At 44.1% G+C, this 16817-nt stretch overlaps 1 long non-coding RNA gene across 1 annotated transcript; it reads right to left on the bottom strand.

Moving 5' to 3' along the window:
• Positions 1 to 961: 961 nt before the first annotated feature.
• LOC117974740 (uncharacterized) lies at positions 962 to 16615 on the bottom strand. The gene is made up of 4 exons (XR_004664886.3): positions 16416 to 16615; positions 13438 to 13538; positions 5733 to 6026; positions 962 to 4715 (listed from the first exon to the last, which is right to left on the bottom strand). It is a non-coding gene; the product is annotated as an uncharacterized LOC117974740 (long non-coding RNA).
• Between the last annotated feature and the right edge of the window lie 202 nt (positions 16616 to 16817).

Consider the following 16817-nt stretch of genomic DNA (forward strand, 5'->3'; position numbering starts at 1 on the left):
ACCCGTCTCCATCCCTTTCCCCCACCACACTGCTCATCTCCAGCCAGGCCTTTTCTGGGCCACAGCCACCATCTCCTACTCACCCCAGGGCCAACGAGACACGTGCTAACTCAGCCTGGCACAAATGCCCTGGGAAGGGCCTGGGTGGCAAAGGGTTAAGATGGGCAGGCTCAATGCAAATGGCACCACTGGCCTGTGGGAATGGTGCAGGCCTAGGGTTTGATCCAGCTCATCATTATAATATACGATGTTAATGGGGCTCAAAGAACTAAGGTGAAGGGTGCCCTTTAATCCCCTTGAGGTTAGATGCAGATCCCCAGCTTGGCTGGAGACACAATATTCTCTGCTAGACCGTCGGGAGCTTGACCCATGGGCACTGGCAATGAACCTCTCAGAATCCTTGTTTACCTACAAGAGATAATAAAACCGCATAATCACGGAAATGAATACGCATAGTCACAGAGATCAACCAAGAGTGACTGAATCTTCCATTCTGCTGGAATGATTAAAATTCTCCAGATGGGTCTTTGCTGTAAGAGGTCAGATAATTGGATTCTCTCTAAAGGGAGAGCTCTTTCCTTCTGCATCCACAGAGCAAATACCTATTTGAGAGTTCAGGCCCGGGAGGCCCTGTGGGGTGGGCAATGACAACTTCGGAGCACGCAGGGGTGCGGGTCCGGGGATGGACACAGGAAGAACAGGCCAGGGCAGTGACATGACCTCACATCGAGGAAGCCAGGCTCTTGTTTGGTTTTGTTTTTAAATAAAACTGCTATGTTAAAAGCTTTTTGTTCTATACTGAGTTTCTAAATCTTGGGCTTCTTTTTTCTTTAAATGACAAACAGATCATGATGAAGGCATTTTGTTATGTATATTAAATGCAGACATATCCAGAGAAAACAAATAAAAGGCAGACATAACACAGGCTTATGCGTCTGTGCTCAGATGCTTGTGCATTCGCTCAGTTACTTAAATGAAGTCAGTTTCTATCATCTTGTATTACGCAGAAAGGGGAGTATTTTCGAAGCCCTTTCTCAATTAAAGGGGAATGGCTCTGTCCGATCTTTTCTCCGACATGGTATTACAACAGGGTCCTTTCCTCCCTGCCCCACTCCTTCTGTAGGAGTTGACTGCTTCTTCCCTCTTGGTATTTAATTACTCACCCATTGGAGGAAAAAAAGATTTGATATTTAAGTATGTCACAAAAAACCAGGCAAATATACTGCTGCAAGGGGTGTGGAATTAGAAATACCCAGGTCTAAGAGTCTCTGCCACTTACTATTGGGCAGGTGACTTCATCTTCTAGCCTCAATTTTGTCATCTATAAAATGGAGGAAACGGCTGGGCACAGTGGCTCACGCCTGTAATCCCAGCACTTTGGGAGACCAAGGCGAGCAGATCACCTGAGGTCTGAACTTCAAGACCAGCCTGGCCAACATGGTGAAACCCAATCTCTACTAAAAATACAAAAAAATTAGCCAGGCATGGTGGAGGGCGCCTGTAGTCCCAGCTACTTGGGAGGCTGAGGCAGGAGAATGGTGTGAAACCGGGAGGCAGAGCTTGCAGTGAGCCGAGATCAAGCCACTGCACTCAAGCCTGGGCGACAAGGCAAGACTCCGTCTCAAAAAAAAAAAAAAAAAAAAAAACATTAGTCGGGCGAGCCTGTAGTCCCAGCTACTCAGGAGGCTAAGGCAGGAGAATCGCTTGAACCCAGGAGGCGGAGGTTGCAGTGAGCCGAGATGGTGCTACTGCACTCCAGCCTGGGCGACAGAGCAAGACTCCATCTCAAAATGAAATAAAATGGAGGAAAGAATGTGAGAATTAAGTGAAATAAGGCCTGCACAGGAATTTGAAGAGTGTCTGAATAAGCCTACATTATGATGTTTTATGAATTCTGTCTACTAAATGATCACTTATCCCAGAGGACTCAGTTCCTCGGGTTGGAAGGGATCTTGGGATAGTCTATTTACAGAAGAAACTGATCTTGGGAGGGGCAGGATGGCTCACTAGAGCCAGACAGCAGGGAGGTGGCAGCTAATTCTTACTGAGCACCTACATTTGGCATTCTGCCTCCACCTAGGTTCCCCACACAGCCTGTGTCCCCAGAGACACAAGCCTGCTCACAAGGGCTGCTCAGTGCACAAATGAACGGATGACTGGATGACGGCCCTCCAGTCTCTCCCTCCCCACATGCCCACCCCCAATTTCTCTCCGCTCAAGCCTCAGCTTGAGGGGTTGAGGTTGGAGAGAAGGAGGGCAGCTCTAAGGGCTGTGGCTTGGGGACAGTCTGAGCCCCAAACCCACACCTGGCCCTGGACAAGGAGAGGGCCCACTGAAGTGGAAACTGGGGGGAAGGAAGGGAAGAAGGTCCAGCAATCTCCCCACAGAGGGGCTTTGGGTGATCACCTCCTCTGGTTGCCCCCCAGGATTCTGTGTGAGCCACCTGGGCTCTGAGGGGAGCCCAGACACCCCTTCCTCCAGTGCAGGCCTAAGTAGGGGCACCAAGACTCCTCTGCTGCATGGGTTAAGACCCCTGACAGCCAAAGCCAACCCCACGAACCAAGTCAAGGCTCCAAGCAAAGGGCCCCATCTGCCGTCAAGCCTTTCTCCAAGGGCTGGGTGCCCACAGAGCCCCCCTCAGCAGGAAGCAGGGAGGCCCCGCCCACCCTTCCCAGCTGGTTCTTTGCCCTGGGGAAGATGGATTAGGAGAGATGCTTTCAAAGGCACGGAATTTTTTTTTTTCTTCTCTCTCTCTTTTTAATGAAGCAAACCAGATAGACAGGAGAAAACTCAAAAAGAAATGTTTTAAGAATAATGACCTTTTGTTGTTATTGTTTAAAAAAAACCATGCTCATTAGAAACAAATTCAATGATAAATACCAGAGACTAGGAAGGGTGTGTCAGTGGGCAGAAGGACAGAGAGGTTGGTTAATGGATACAAACACACAGTAAGACAGAAAGAATAAGGTTCAATAGCAGAGTAGGGTGACTAGTTAGCAACAATGTAGGGTGTATTTCAAAATAGCTACAAGAAAGGTCTTGAAATATCCCCAGAATACAGAAATAAATACTTGAGGTGATGGATACCCCAAATACCCTGACTTGGTCACTCCACATTCCATGCACCTAACAAAATATTACATGTATTAAGCCGTTCTCACATTGCTATAAGGAAATACCTGAGATGGGGTAATTTTTAAGGAAAAGAGCTTTAATTGGCTCACAGTTCTGCAGGCTGTACAGGAAGCATGGCAGCATCTGCTTCTGGGGAGGCCTCAGGGAGCTTCTAGTCATGGCAGAAGGTGAATGAGAGCCGGCGTCTTATGTGACAGGAGCAGGACCAAGAGCAAGGGGGAAGTGCCACATGCTTTTGAACAACCAGCTCTCATGAGAACTCACTCACTATAATGAGGGCAGTACTCGGGGGAAATCCACCCCAATAATCAAATCACTTCCACCAAGACCCACCTCCAACACCGGGGATTACAATAGATTTGGGCGAGGACACAGATCCAAACCATATCATTATATGTACCCCACAAATATGTATGAATATTACGCATCAATGAAAAAAACAAATTCAAGCAATATAAAAAGGACCAAATGATCCCTTCAAAGTCAAGGGGAGAAAAGGGTAGACAAAGAGTGATTATTCAAGGTTATTGGATTTTGATATGACTGCATGTTTCCAGTTTTACTTCCTGCTCTGAAAGATGAGGGAAGTGCCAGCGTTCCCTCACCTCCTTTTCCGATTTGGTGATGACATCATGATTTACACCGGCCACGTTTATAAGAGTTACTCTGTTTTATAACACAATTTCACTAGTTGTTGGGGTCTTAATTCCAAAATAGAATGGATTCTGTGTTCACCGTCATTCGTTTTCAGCACAGTTCCTTGTTCCTAAGATCTACAGTTTGATTCCTCAGTGTTCTGTCAAAAATGGCTTTTAGGAACTGTCCGCCCTGAGTGCCCACACGTGTAAAGCCATCTGTGTGTGGTCTTTATATGTGCCAGGGTCTGCTGATCCACATTTCCTTTCCCCCTAACTGTAGATTGTGGCCACCATCCTCGGGTGCTGAATGCTGTGGGGGAATTTGTGCTTTGGTTTCCTTTGGCTTTTTGGTTGATAGGATTCTGCCTTTGTCACTGTGTTCAGAAGCTAACCATAGTTATGCTTCAGCATGGGTCACTCTGTCTATGTTTCTCTTTCTGGGATACAACGTGCTCAGTTGAATTGGAAGTCCATGTCCTCCTTCTGAAAAGTCAGCTTCCCATGGTTCCTTGAATGCCTTTTCAGTTTCATCCATTCTGTTCTCTTCTTGGAAAAACCAGTTGCCCTTTGCCTGCCATTTACATCTTCTTTACGATCAATCTTGCATGTTTTTTGTGCCAGTTTGTTTTGCATAATTTTGTCAAACTTGTGCTTTCAGGGTTGTGTGGCTTTGAACGTGGTTCCCGTCACTGTAATGTTTTATCTTTTTCTTCCATTTGTTTCCTCAACTTGCCTTTCATCTCTCTGTTGTCACAGAATCTCTGCTTGAAACTTACAGAGTTCAGTTGAGCTCAGTTTGTTGGTCCGTTGCGTCTGCAGTTTCTTTTGGGATATAAGGAACTCATTTGATCTTTCCTTTTCCTTCTTTGAGCCCTCCCTCTTGGAAGTGTGTTATTCATCTCACTCTTTCTTACATCCCTTTCCTGCTTTGCTTTTTTCTTGCTGTTGTTAAAGAAAATGTGTTCAATAATACTTGTTAAAGCATGGTAAGGAAGACTTTATTCAGGGCCATTGACATAGTTATAGGGTACCACTGCAATGGGGTCTTAGAGTTGGGGAGAGAGATTGCGTAGAATTTATGCAATTATATAGGAATTTATAGCCATGAAGAGTGTGGGGGTCAGTGGATAGAAAATTACTAAGAAGAAGGCCGGGCACGATGGCTCATACCTGTAATCCTAGCACTCTGAGAGGCCGAGGCAGGCAGATTGCCCTGAGCTCAGGAGTTCAAGACCAGCCTGGGCAACATGGCAAAACCCAGTCTCTACTAAAAATATAAAAAATTAGCTGGGCACCGGCTGGGCACAGTGGCTCATGCCTGTAATCCTAGCACTTTGGGAGGCCAAGGTGGGCAGATCACAAAGTCAGGAGTTCAAGACCAGCCTGGCCAACGTGGTCTAGAGACTATTTTTAGTCTCTACTAAAAATACAAAAAATTAGATGGGCGTGGTGGCGAGCACCTGTAATCCCAGCTACTCGGCAGGCTGAGGCAGGAGAATTGCTTGAACCCAAAAGGCAGAAGTTGCAGTGAGCTGAGATTGCGCCATTGCACTCCAGCCTTGGCGGCAGAGCAAGACTCCGTCTTGAGGAAAAAAAAAAAAATTAGCTGGGTATGGCAACACACACCTATGGTCCCAGCCACTTGGGAGGCTGAGGCACAAGAATCGCTTGAACTCAGGAGGCAGAAGTTGCAGTGAGCCAAGATCGTGCCACTGCACTCCAGCCTGGGTGACAGAGGGAGGCGCTGTCTCAAAAAAATAATAAAAAAATAAAAATAAAAAAATTACTGAGAGGAAACATAAGAGTTAAGGGAGATTCTGGCTGAACTGACCTAACAGAATTCTTGCTGAAGACAGGCTAGGGTAATCAGACATCACCTGGGGGATGATGGCAACTGAGCAACCTGATCAGATATTGAGGATGGGGGTCGGGGGGCGGGTTCTTGCTAAACTGACTTACCAATGTTCTTTGCTGAAACTGGATTTCACAAGGAAGTGCACAGACGGGCCGAGGGGAAGATTTAGAAGCCTGACTAAAGTTTGGTCAAGCAAAGAATCTTTTGTTAGTCCCCACCTCCCTTGTTCAAGGGAAAAAAGAGGCATTCTTCTTTCTTTTGAACAATATAAACTCATTTTCTTATTCAGTTGCCTATTGTTCATGAAGGACCGCTGAATCAGCTGCTGGGAGTTGGTAGCAGAGGAGATCTCCTGGATGGTGTGAGCCATCAGCCCTTTAATGAGGATAGTTTCATTTCTATAAAAATAAAAGAAAAATAAATGTTAATAGTAAGAACAAACCATAAACTCGCTTTCTGAGTCCATAGGGCAGCCAGTAAAGATTTCTAGATGCTGGCCCTGAAGTATCTTCAGCTGTAGCAAGGCACCGGGAGGGCAGTAGCAATCTAACGGATTTTCCAGGTTTGCAGTTTGGATGTCATGAAGGTTGTCCATACGTAAGCTGTTGTGGTTGGTGGTTCCTCCGAAGTTTAATAGAAAGTTGCTCAGCTTTAGCTTACAGGGCATTAGGAAAACAGCAGTGATCCCAAGCCAGAAAGATGAGAGAAAATTGGAAACATTAGTTTGGAAAGTCATAGCCGGATATTGGGCGAAACTGAGAGAACTCAGGATCCAGTCCAATCTACATGTGGATAATAAAACCTCAAAGTAAATGAACAGGGCTAGAATCAAATATTAGGTACACTATAGTTTTCTTCTGAAACAATTTTTCTCCCTATAGTCACCCCCATTTTTACCAAAGATAATCAAAGAAAGACTAATTCATTTGCAAAACAATAAGTTTAAGTCTATTATTTACACAAATGCAGCAAGAATAGTGACTGAACACTTAGGCTCTTGTTCAGTCTGCTTTGCTAGAACTTTTGGTAAGGAATCTCAGATTAGACTTCTGAAAGCCTCTTTAGGATATGAAGCCAAACCAATGACCTACCATCATGCTTCATCTGTTACGTTTAGATTTGAGTGAATTCCTCTCTTCTTGAGGTCCCTGAATATCCTGAGGTTTCTGTGCCTGCCAAGAAGGGATATTCCTTATTTGCCTGTAAGGCTGGAACCCTCAAGCCAGTTTTATTAAGATGGGGGTGGCTTATTGGCTCCATAAAGTCAACCTTAGTTCCTTAAAGCTGTCTGGTCATATCTGAAAATATGGCATTCCAGTCAAAGCCTTGTAATATATCCAGTGCTTCCAATTGTGTCCTGTTATAAGGAGGACAGATCCTTATTTAACTTATGCAAATAACTATATTTCCATAAACATAAGAATACTTACAAATAGTTTCTGAATTCCGGATGGATCAAGGAGGGAGAAACCCCATTTTTGTTCACAAAAGTATACTTTATCAAACCGTTGCAATCTACAGATAGCTTTTTTTTAAAAAGTTTGCTTAAATCTGGACAACAAAACAATTAAAGCAAGCAATGTTTTAAATAAAAAGTCATTAAAAAGTATCCTCATCAGTTTATTCAGTCCCATGTAATTACTTTGTGTTCTGCTTGATATTGAAATGGTTGTTTCATGAACCCATGAGTTTCTTCACCAGAGTTCTGGAAATTCTTACTCAGACCAATGGTATGATCTTAAAGTTTTGAGAAACCTGTGTTCTAGAGTACTTGTCAGAGTCTTTTCCATGAAACTCCTTGAAAAAGAAATTTTGGACTGTAGCTGATTGCAAATAATTTCAGAGAAGAATAAAAACAATAACTGTGAGGCCAGGCACGGTGGCTCATGCCTGTAATCCCAGCACTTTGGGTGGCCAAGGGGGGCGGATCACCTGAGATTGGGAGTTCAAGATCAGCCTGACCAACATGGAAAAACCGTGTCTCTACTAAAAATACATAATTAGCCAGGCATGGTGGTGCATGCCTGTAATCCCAGCTACTTGGGAGGCTGAGGCAGGAGAATCACTTGAACATGGTAGGGGGAGTTTGTGGTAAGCCGAGATTGTGCCATTGCACTCCAGCCTGGGCAAGAAGAGCAAAACTCCACCTCAAAAAAAACAACAACAAAAAACAACTGTGGATGACAAAGACTTAGAATGGCCGTGGTTAAAAATAGCATGAAAGTTCCTTATTATTATTATTATAATGATGCAACTCACAAAGAAATTTGGTTCTTTCAGTGGAATACAACAATTTAACATAGCCAAAATTATGACTGGTAGAATATGAGATTTCTAGACATCTCACACAATTTTTAAAACTTTCATATTGATAACATACCCATAGGCCAGGCAGAGTGGCTCATGCCTATAATCTCAGACCTTTTGGAGACTGAGGCAGGAGGATCACTTGAGGCCAAGAGCTCAAGACCAGCCTGGGCAAAATAGTGAGACCCTGTGTCTACAAAAAATAAAAATAAAAAAAAATAGCCAGTCATGGTGGTGCACACCTGCAGTCCTAGCTACTCAGAAGGCTGATGAGGGAGGATCCCTTGAGCCCAGGCATCTGAGGTTACAGTGAGCAATGATCACATCCCTGCACTCCAGCCCAGGTGACAACAGAGCAAGACTATGTCTCTTAAAAATTACTTAAAGAAAGTTTTGAATCACTTATCTGACAATGCTTCCCATATAACTTAACATCAAATAAGTCTAGTTAGTTTAGCCTCTCTCTTTTACAAAATCAGAGACACATCTTTTGAGCTTTTCCAGGAGCCCAATTTAAAAAATCCCAATGTTAATTCAAGGCCAAAAAGACTTAATTTAGAATTTGATAATGGCAAATTTTTTTCAGTGTCAAAAAGTTTAAAATGCTTCATCAAAATAGGATCACAGGTCACTTTGAAGTAAGAGTCACTCATTTAAACAGAGTAATAATTAAAAGACTTCAAGAGGTAAATACAGAAGTTTACATAGTTATCAATAAAACCTTAACTCTTAATATTGAGAAAATGCACTTATCTTAAGTAATCAAATACTTAATAAAAGACAATAATGAAACACAAGAAGATATCTTAATAAAACACAAAATATTTGTTTACTTAAAAGATAAGGGAAAACCCTTCATATTCTCAAACCATTACTCTGAGAAAATCCTGTCATTTTAACAGAGAAGACGAAAATCTACTTTTGTGTCAATGTAGTGCTGAAACTTATTTTAATAAACCTTATAAATGAATCTATTCAATCTTAGTTAACTTTGACCATACAAGATAAAATTTTCACAATGCTTTTATAACCTTTTTTTTACTTCTATTACTGATACTCATTAAGCAATTAAGCAATTCATTTTTACTGTGCATTCTACTCTAAGGTTGTATTTATAGTTTTATGTCCTTAAACATCCAGCAGAGACAACACAGACCTCTCTGACCAGAGAACCAGGCAAAAATTTATGTCTGTATGATATTCAGTGCTGACAATTCTGAAGACAGTCCTATCTTTATTTGATCAGTAATTTTTAAACTAGCTTTTGTTTAACAAGGATTATTCCAGAGCACATGAACTTAAAAAAAAAATTGAGTCAGTTTCTAATTTTCTGAGAATTCTATGAAAACTTAATTTGTTTGAGCATTCATTTATCCCTAAGCCAATTTTAGCATATTGGTTGGGTAATGCCATTGGAGGTAGAAAAAGATCACGTATATATAACATATAAACATAGATCATACATGTACACATCCAGAAACATACAAAGAGATGCAACTAGATCTTATGGCTTTCCATTTTTAAAAAATTTTAGTAATGAGGTAGTAAAACAGAGTCATACAAACTCACTGGTTTATCTTCACTTTATATTTTTATCCAGATTGTGTTTCTGATGAAAATAAGACAAGTTGAATTTACCTACTCAACAAGGGTTAAGGCTTTTTACCAATATTTGTGGAGAAGATTTTAAGATTTTTTCATTTGCCCAATTTCCAAATAGTCCTTTCTTTTTCTCTTTTCAGCCTCAGGTGCTTGCTTTTGAGGGGCCTTGTGTCCCTTATGAGCCCCTGGAGGGTAGAGAGGCTAAAATTCAATTGATTCAGGGGCAGGAGTGGGAAAGGAAAGGATCTGGCAAAGGTAACCAGAGTTGGCAGAGCATCTAGTCAGCAGGGGTTCAAAGAAAGGAGCTTCTGGTGACAGAATCATTCCAGTGGGAGAAGCAGGATCCAGTAGAGAGAACAGAAAGAATAAACAGAATGGGGAGGCCTCACAGAGAGTCAGGAAGAAAGACTTCCAGCCCAGGGAGTCAGGGAATAATTCCAACTCAGAGCAAGGAGCCAGGAAAAAGATGTCCCAGCTAAGGAAGTACCCTTCAAAAGAAGCCTGGGACTCTAACCCAGCTTCACAGAGTATACTCATACCTTAAGTATCAAAATCTGTCTTTACCAACTTGCCCATTTCACCACATTAGGACACACAGAGTGTACCTTCCAAGGACATTTGTCCAGAGCAATTGTTCAGGAGTCTGACTCATCAACTGATCCTCTACTGTATTGAATAATTTCACTGTAACAATTATGGGGCCATGTTTGGTCTCTGACTTTCATTCTCTTCAAATGTCGAATGGGCTTTGACTGTGGTTTACAGTCAAGAGGGATACACTAAAAGATTACCATTCATGCAGGGATTTAAGACCATTTCCTAAAGGGAACTTGAAGCAGTTGACAACTTGGTGGGGGTCTTTCTCTTGAGTTGATAACTCTCTTCATGGGGTAACCTCCACACTTCTGCCTAGGAGAGTCACACATTTGAAGACAGAGCAGAAAAGGGGCTGACATCTCATTTTAGGAAAACCTGCACCTAATCCTGTATTTCAGTGTGCCTCTCCTCTCTTGCCTGCTCCCTGAGACCAAGGTCCCTCTCCTCAGTCTCTCTGGAAAGCAGACCTCCAGTCTTCTGCAGGATAGCAGAAGAGTCAGGTGCCCATTCCTCAAAGGGAAGCAGGGAATCTTGAGGTCTACTTCCTCCACAGACTTTGTATTCCAGATTCCACAGTCCTCCTGCTTTCACCCCCACTGGTCGCCACACTAGGGATCCTGCCGACTTTCTCTTGTCAGTTAATCATTTACTCTCTTGCTATGGTCTGAATGTATGTGTTCCTGCAAATTCATATGTTGGAACCTAATACCCAGTGTGATAGTACTAAGAGTTGGGGCCTTTAGGAGGTGATTAGGTCACAAAGGCTCCACTCTCCTGAAAAGAATTAGTGCCCTCATGAAAGAGATCTGAGTGCCCCATGAAAGAGATCTGAGCAAGCCTGCTTGCCCATTTCACCATGTTAGGACACATAGAGTGTGCCATCTATGTGGAACAGGCCCTCCTCAGCCACTGAATCTGCTGGTGCCTTTATCTTGGACTTCCCAGCCTCCAGAACTATGAACAATAAATTTGTATTGTTTATAAATTACTCAGTCTAATGTATGTTGTTATGGCAGCTGAACAGACTAAGACACTCATTCATCCACTGTCCAGTTCCCAAAACATCCTGTTGTTATTCCACTCACTTTCTATTTGTCCTTAAGAGTTTGTGCTCCCTTTAATCCCTTTACTGTCTTTTTGGTGGGATTTGGGGTGGGGGTAGAAGGAAATTCACGTGTTCGGTCTGCCATATTTAACTGAATGTCACTTCTATCTGGTTTTCAAGGTGTACACTTTAATCAGAGTCTACCACACTAGTCCTACCCTCACTGAACTTCAAAATCCTGCTGTATTCAAGGCCCAAATGAAATATCATCCCTATCTGAACAAGCCCCTCTGAACAACCCCCAATACCCTCTAATGTATAATTTTACAATATCAGGACCCCATCCACACAGACAGGACCCTTAGAGGGCCTGGGCAAGTGTACAAATGGACACCCACATACCATATGTCTAAATATTCAAAAGTTATAAATCAAGCAAACAAGCTGTTAAATACATTCCCTCCTCCTACAATGATAATTATACTTTCATAACAACCTGGAAACTTAAGTTCAAATTTAGAATTATCGGACTGCTTGGAGTTTTGCACTGAAACAGGCAGTGCAGCAACAGTTGGCCCCTAGCCTGTCTCTTTTTTTCATACTGGCCCACCCTGGACCAGTTGTGAACACCTATATTCACTCTGTAGACCCTTATATGAAACTCTTCTCCCCATCCCCACAAATATCCCCCCTTGGCCCAACTTTGGGCCTAGACATACTCATCCAATTGTGTGGCCCACCTGAGGAAGAGGAACCCAGGAAGAAAGCCAGCACAGGCCCTGGAAGTGCCTTGGAGCTTGTAATGGTTAATTTTAATGTATCACTTTGGCTGGCCACAGGCTGCCCAGATATTTGGTTAAACATTATTCTGGGTGGGTCTATCAGGGTGTTTCTGGATGAGATAAACATTTGAATCAGTAAACTAAGTAGACTGCCCTCCCCAGTGTGAGTGGGCTGCATTCAATCCATTGAAGGCCTGAACAGAACAAACGGCCAAGTAAGGGAGAATTCTCTCTCCTCTGTCTGACTGCCTTCTAGCTGGGAAGTTGGTCTTCTCCCACCTATGGATTTAGACTTGGACTTGGATGGAATGTACACCACTGGATCTTCTCATTCTCAGACCTTCAGACTCAAACTGGAACTATACCACTGGATCTCCTGGGTCTCCACTTTGCCAACTGAAGATCTTAGGATATCTCAACCTCTATAACTAGGTGAGCCACTTCCCTTAAAATAAAGTACTTATAATAAATGCTTCTTATATAATATATATACATTTAAATATGTGGGTGTGTAACCTATTGGTTCTGTTTCTCTGGAGAACTCAGACTAACACAGGGCCATTTGGATGGGGCTTTCCAATGTTCCAGGAATTGGAGCATTGTCTAGAAGGCAGAGGTGTAGGAGACCAGAAAATGCTACTCCAAAGTATGCCTCTTTGGCTTAAGACTTATTTTGAGCTTATTATTTTGAGAAGCTACAGACACAAAAGACGCTCTGAAAACAAAGTGGCAGCTACCTTTGTGTAAGGGAAATTTATATCTATAAAAGGTGACATCTCCATCTGTAAGAGTGTCTCCCTCTCTGTACCAGGACTCAAATCACTAAAGACTCTTATTAATGGAGAAGGCGCTGACTCAGATCTGCAAATACAAACATTACTCTTTGTTTACTGTGCTTTTTCTTCCCATAACCAGCCTTCCCCATGCCCTTGTTTCTTAGTTTCCATAGACAATAGTTTTTAAGCCTGAATTCCAAGCCACCTCTTTGAGATTTATTCATTTTTCTGAGTACCTCCCATCCATGCATGAGGGTATACTTGTTATTAAACTTCTGTTTTTCTCTTGTTAATCTGTCTTTTGTTACAGGGGTCTGTCCCAACTAAAAACTATGAAAAGTAGAGAGAAATTATTTTCCTCCCCTACACAGGCATGAGCTCCAAGTTGGCATGTCAACTTGGCTTTTGGACTCTAACCCTAGGAAAAGGGCATGACCAGAGAAAGGTCAGACGGGGTGTGACACAGAAGTGTCAGAGGGGGCCAGACTTGTTGTCTAGGAGACTTTCTGATCTCACTCATGTCTGGAACAAAGGAGAGAAGAGTCTTCCCCATCCCAAGCCTAGCTCAAAGAAATAAACATTCACAAAAATTTCGTAGCTTCCAATCTTATAGCATCATCCAAATCCCTCCCAATTTGTACCCACCTCCCATCAACATAATAACCCACCTCTTCCAGGGAACAGAGCCAAGGAGGTTTACCTTTTAAGGGCTTTGTCTTCTGTTACGATCTGCCATGGTCTACAGCATAACCAGTTAAATCTTGATCTCTTTCTGTCCAGCTTCTTCTGTCTTCCTGACGCCTAGTGTCCATATGTCAAAATATATTGATATATATTTTAGAAATGGAGACAATCAGCCGTGAAAACAGTAGTTCCCAGCCTTTAGGGTTTCAGAAACCAATACTTTTAATTTGAATTCACAGGCCATGATTCCATTAAAGAAAGCCAGCTGAACACAAAAATATAGGAACAGCATAATCTCTGTGTAAAGGATACTCCAAATTAAATAAGCTTGGCTTTATAAAAAAAAAACTCACTATATTTTCTTTATTTTTCACATTTAGTCTTAGACCAAGGAAACCTTGATTCTTTTCTCATTTTTTCCACAAAGACCAATATTTGGAAATTACTTCTTTAAAGCTCATAACGGGAAAAATTTTAAAGCCGTTATGTTAACACGGAAGTACGCCAGTGTCCAGATTCCTGGGATGGGCAGGGAGTACAGAGAGAAGAAGACGTCTGCCCTCCAGCAGGGCTTACTCCAATTCTATTCTTTTTCCATGGCTCAGGCTGGACCTTGACATTGACAGGCGCAGCTCCTAAATCTTCCTTTGTTTTCAAATTCATTTCTCCCAGGTCGTCTGGACTGTAAGCTCCTCTACAGTGACAAGTATTTTGCTTCATTTTTGTGTCTTCTTCTCATCTCCAAAGCCAGGACTAGGGTGAGCTTATCTCTCACCGTTCCCCCAACAAAAGCCCTCTCTCCAGGTGCTGCCTCTGCTGCCCTCACCTGTGCTGTGCCCATCCAGCCTCCCCGTACTTGCTCATGCCCTCTCCCCCAGAAATGCCCTCTGCCTTCCCAGATGCTGTGGAGCCCAGCCCAGGGCCCCTCTCCAGGAAGCCCACTGGAACCTCCCTGTCTTCTGAGTGCCTGTGACCCTCTTAGCAACACTGGGTTCTCAGCAACCTCCAACCTCCAGGCGTTCTCAAATCTATCACAGGTGTGTCCATTGGACTGGAGCTCCACCTGCATCACACACTGTCATGGATGTGTCAGGAGTTGGCATCTTACCATCCTCTGCCCCAGGAGCAGTATGGGGGCTTTTTGCTAAAAGCCAGTACACTGAAGCTTCAGCCTAGATTGTAGCCCAGCGTTCTGCTCACAGTTGGGGGAACCAGACGGGGGCTGCCCGGCTGTCCTGCCTTACCCTGCGGGGAGAGCGCTTGGTTATTTCCATCCAAGCCCCTCCCTGGTGCGTTTGTTCTGCAAACTCTCTGGTCACACTCCAAGCCACTGCCTTTGCTGCACTGTCTGTAAACATGACAGTCTCGGGGCTATATTAAGATTTTATGAGTCTGTAAAACAGATTAAGAGATTCAGTGTGAAATTCTTCTCCTTTTTAAAAGCTCTTCTTTCCCTTCAGATCCCATCAGCTGCACCAGCCCTGGCCCCATTGGCTTTCCATCCTGCCTGGGGACTGCTCTGAGATTTCAAAGTTAAAGTAAATGCTGCTTTTTCAAAACATATGGGCACCAGCTTCCTTCCCTTCTCATCCAGTGTTACTATTCGACTAGGTGATGGATCCCATTTTTCTTGACACTTAGGCATGGAAGGGGCTTTCTAAATGGTGTCTTTCCCTTCTCTAAACAAGCATGGCTCAAAATATAAGCTACTCAAGTGAGAATGTGAGAGGATGAACAATTGGCCTGGTTTTCCTGGGACTTTCAGCACTAGAAGTCCCATGTCCAGAAACCCCACGGCGCTGGGCAAAGTGGGAGAGTTGTTTGCCCTAGCATGAAGGCTTCTTGCAGAATCACCAAATGTTAGAACCAGGGGAATTGTCTGAACACTGGGAGAGAAGACTTTCAAATGATTTAGAGCCTCAGACCACTGTTTCAAATAAAAACTTATCTGAGAAGCAATAAGCAAACAGACGCGACAGGAAATCCTCTGGTGGACAGAGGTGGGGAGCCTGCAGGGAGAGTAAGGCTCTGACCTGGACGCTGGGCTTCTCTGATGTCATCCAACCGTCACCCAACCCCCAAGAAGACAGGGGGCTCCCACTCACCTCAAATCAAAGCCCTGGGAGGAGCTTTGCAGTGACTTTGGTTAATGATATCAGATTAAAAACTGCAGCCCCAAGGGGAAGTATGACTTTAGGGGCCAAACTAGACCTCCTCTTCCTTAATTTCCAAAAGAGACAGCTAGACATGCCCTCTGGCAGCACCTCCTTCCTCCCCACATACATTTGCTAATTTTGGAAAAAAGTCTCATGAACCCCAAACCCAATCTTAGAGATACTGCCACATAAAACCCCCACACGCATGCATGCATGCACCCACACAGTCGCCTCCCTGGGGGCCTTGCACACCCTGACTGAGAGGGCAGCCAGCCCTGCTTCTGTCAGGGAAGATGGAGAGAGGGACAAGGAGGGGAAAAGGAAAAGGGAGAATCAGGCAGACAGAAGTAGGGCAGAAGCTGGGTTCAGAGCCCTGGCCATGCTATCACCAGCTTATAGCCGAGAAACAGACAGGCAGAGTGAGGGTACGAGGCTGGGGTCAGAGGTTTTGAAGCCAGACTCATGCCTGGCCTCCTGACTCAAGGCTGTTTCTGCCACCCAGACAGAATCATACCTAGCTGGGCCATGGCTATTTAAGGGAGGCCAGCCACCCACTAATCACAGATTCTGACCTTCATGGCTTAGTCTGACCTTCACAGCTTAGTATGAAAAAAATGCAGGGAATGGGGGCGTTTGAGGAGTCCATGCCGGGACCTCCAAACACTGCATCTCTGAGATCAATATAGACCTTCTGGAAAGGCCCTGGTTATTTACAAGCTTCTGCTCACACCTAGTGCCCAATTCGTCACATTCTCACTAAACACAACCTCAGCACCATGGGGGGACAGGGAAGGGTCTGTTCTCCCTGCACATAGAAGCGGCCAGGCACCCAGCTTACCCTGAATCTGGAAACTTCTGCACTCAGAATCCTGGATTCCATTCCCCAGTCAACTGCAGGTCCCAGGTAAGGAAACCCATTCCAATTCTCTGAGTTTGGGAAGAAAGGGCAGGCCCACTCATCGGTGATGCTGGAGCTCCAGCTGAAGAACCCACCAGCCCTGGAGGAGGGGGGCCTGGGCTGGGCGGACTCTCTGGCAAGAGCAGGTTTCCATGGAGACATGAATCCAGGGCTGGAAGGACCTTCTCAGTTTGCTCTGAGCCACTGCCTGGCTCACACCCTACGTGAGGCTCCTGCCCTCATCTCCCCCTGGCATATTCTCCCCACACTGGACTGGCAGATGATGGCTCACTGTGCAAAGCACTTAGTGACAGGATCCTTTTATTCCTCACTCTAACCAAC

This window comes from Pan paniscus, chromosome 8, assembly GCF_029289425.2.
Source record: "Pan paniscus chromosome 8, NHGRI_mPanPan1-v2.0_pri, whole genome shotgun sequence".
Lineage (NCBI taxonomy): Eukaryota > Metazoa > Chordata > Mammalia > Primates > Hominidae > Pan > Pan paniscus.